Source organism: Psammomys obesus, unplaced genomic scaffold, assembly GCF_907164565.1.
Source record: "Psammomys obesus unplaced genomic scaffold, mPsaObe1.curated_primary_1811, whole genome shotgun sequence".
Classification (NCBI taxonomy): domain Eukaryota; kingdom Metazoa; phylum Chordata; class Mammalia; order Rodentia; family Muridae; genus Psammomys; species Psammomys obesus.
Genome location: NW_026596064.1, coordinates 14,842,500 through 14,845,801, shown reverse-complemented (window position 1 = coordinate 14,845,801; position 3,302 = coordinate 14,842,500).

The following is a 3,302-nucleotide window of genomic DNA, read 5'->3' as shown; positions in this document are numbered from 1 at the left end:
TCTTTCTTAAGAGACTTGAAGTTGGTTTTAAACAGGTCTTTCACATGCTTGGGTAGAGTCACACCAAGGTACTTTATGCCCTTTGTGGATATTATGAAGGGTGTTGTTTCCTTAATTTTTTTCTCAGCCCTTTTGTCTTTCTTATACAGGAGGACTACTGATTTTTTTTAGTTAATTTTGCATCTAGCCACTTTGCAATGGAATCAAATAGAAAACCCAGAAATAAACCCACATACCTATGGATACTTGATTTTTGACAAAGAAGCCAAAACTATACAATGGAAAAAAGACAGCATCTTCAACAAATGGTGCTTGTCTAACTGGACGTCTACATGTAGAAAAATGCAAATAGATCCATATTTATCACCCTGCACAAAACTAAATTCCAAGTGGATCAAAGACCTCAACATAAAACTAGACACACTAAACCTCTTAGAAGAAGAAGTGGGGAAAAGCCTTGTCTCATTGGCACAGGAGACAACTTCCTGAACAGAACACCAACAGCACAGGCTCTAAGAGCAACAATTAATAAATCACGAAACTGAAAAGTTTCTGTAAAGCAAAGGACACTGTTGTCAGAACAAAATGACAGCCTACAGATTGGGAAAGGATCTTCACCAACCCTATATCTGATAGAGGGCTAATATCCAGAATATATAAAGAACTCAAGAAGTTAAACAGCAATAAATCGAGTAATCCAATTAAAAAATGGAGTACAGAGCTAAATAGAGAATTGTCAATAGAGGAATATCGAATGGCAGAGAAACACTTAAAGAAATGCTCAACATCCTTATTCATCAGGGAAATGCAAATCAAAATGACCCTGAGATTTCACCTTACACCCATCAGAATGGCTAAGATAAAAAACTCAAGTGACAATGCATGCTAGAGAGGATGAGGAGAAAGGGGAACCCTCCTCAATTGCTGGTGGGAACATAATCATGTACAACCACTTTGGAAATCAATCTGGCGCTTTCTCAGACAATTAGGAATAGTGCTACCTCAAGATCCAGTTATACCATTCCTAGGCATAATATCCAAAACATGCTCAAGTATACAACAAGGACATTTGCTTAACTATGTTCCTAGCAGCTTTATTTGTCATAGCCAGAATCTGGGAACAACCCAGATGTCCATCAATGGAGGAATGGATACAGAAATTTTGATACATTTACACAATGGAATACTACTCAGCAATTAAAAACAAGGAAATCATGAAAATTTCAGGCAAATAGCAGGAACTAGAAAAGATCATCCTGAGTGAAGTATCCCAGAAGCAGAAAGACACACATGGTGTCTTATATACTCACTTATATTAGATATATAATATAGGATAAACATACTAAAATCTATATACCTAAAGAAGCTAAGCAAGAAGGAGGACCCTGGGTAAGATGATCAATCCTCACTCAGAAAGGCAAACGGACAGACTTTGGAAGAGGGAGAAAGCAAGGAACAGGACAGGAGCCTACAGAGGGACTTGGAAAGACTCTTCTGAGCAGGGTATCAAAAAGACTCATAGCCAAACTTTGGGCAGAGTGGAGGGAATCTTATGAAAGAAGGGGAAGATAGGAAGACCTGGAGGGGATAGGAGCTCCACAAGGAGAGCAACAGACAAAAAATCTGGGCATAGGTGTTTTTTCTGAGACTGATACTCTAGCCAAGGACCATGCATGGAGATAACCTAGAACCCCTGTACAGATGTAGCCCATGGCAGCTCAGTCTCCAAGTGGGCTCCCTACTAAGGGGAACAGGGACTGTCTCTGACATGAACTCAGTGATTGGCTCTTTGATCACCTCCCCCTGAGGGGGGAGCAGCCTTACCAGGCCACAGAGGAAGGCAATGCAGCCAGTCCTGATGAGACCTGATAGGGTAGGGTCAGAGGGAAGGAGAGGAGGACCTCCCCTATCAGTGGGCATGGGAGGAGATGATAGATGGAGAGTGGGATTAGGAGAAGATGAGGGAGGGAACTACAGCGGGGATACAAAATGAATAAACTGTAATTAATTAAAAATAAATGTAAAAAAAATAAAAATCTCGCCAGTGGTGGTGCACACCTTTAATCCCAGTACTTGGGAGGCACTGGCAATCAGAGTTTTGTGAATTTGAGGCTAGCCTGGTCTACAGAGAGAGTTCCTTTGCAGCGGCTGCACAGAGAAACCCTGTCTGAAAAACAAACAAGCAAACAAATAAAAACAAACAAAACCCGAAAAATTTTGCCTCAGAGTTCAATGTCAGTGTTCTTTCTAAAGAACTGCAAATCCTTCTGTGGGTTGATCAGTTAGCAACAGTCAGCAAGGTTTGTTTTAAACCCTGAACCTAAAGGTGTTTGAATAGCTCTCTCTCTTTCTCTTTCTCCACCTCATTATCTTAAATGCCTACTCTCTAAAATTTGTCTTTTTATTTAACAAGCTCAAATACCCCTATAACATCTGTTATCAGCAATCATAAATTTTTTTATTTAAATCTTACAGCCATGGGAGAATTTTAAATTTTAAGTTACAGCTCAGATACATATTCTAGGTGCAGAAAAATATGAAATAAAAGATGATTCAAGCCTAAAATCATTATTTTGGGTAAAACTGTGGGGGGGGGAAGTAGCATGATACATTAGTTGGAAGAGTAGAAGGAGCAGCGTGAACCCAGTTGTTGATGGATTTTCTTTCTAATGCTCCGCTCTTTAGATTCCGTGGGCCGCATTTAAAAGAATAGTTTTACTTTTAAAATGTCGGCATTTACAATATCCCAGAAATTACATTTAAACTCTGATGAAAAAATTTACACGTCAGCTGAGAAGCCATAGTGGGTATGACTGATTTTTTTTTTTTTTCGGTCACTTTAGAAAATGTGTGAGTAAAACAATACTAATAAAGAAATACCCACTGCTCTGCGGCACTGCATTGCCACGCATGAAGGACTGAGCAGGAGTTGGTGTGATGCCGGCTACACGCTGCCAGCCTTCTCTACGCAGGAGGTGAGACATTCCAGAGAGTGGCTTTGCCCCAGCAACGGGAACTGTTCCCTTCTGAATGGGGCCAGCCAGGCAGGAGTGCCAGCTTCCTCTCTTCTCTGAAAGGGAGTCTGAAGGTAAGGATCCTAAGCCAAGCCATTTTTACTGTTGTGGTTAAAGATTCTCCTGGGCAGCTATTTGGGTGGAGGAAGAAAGGACCAAAGAGTGAATTCTGAGCTATAGGGGTATGACAGTATGCTTAAGACAGTATGCTCCTGGGGGCTGCTGGGATCAGAACCACGTCAGCCATCTTTATTAAGGTCAATGAAGACTGGCACATGGGCGGGAGGT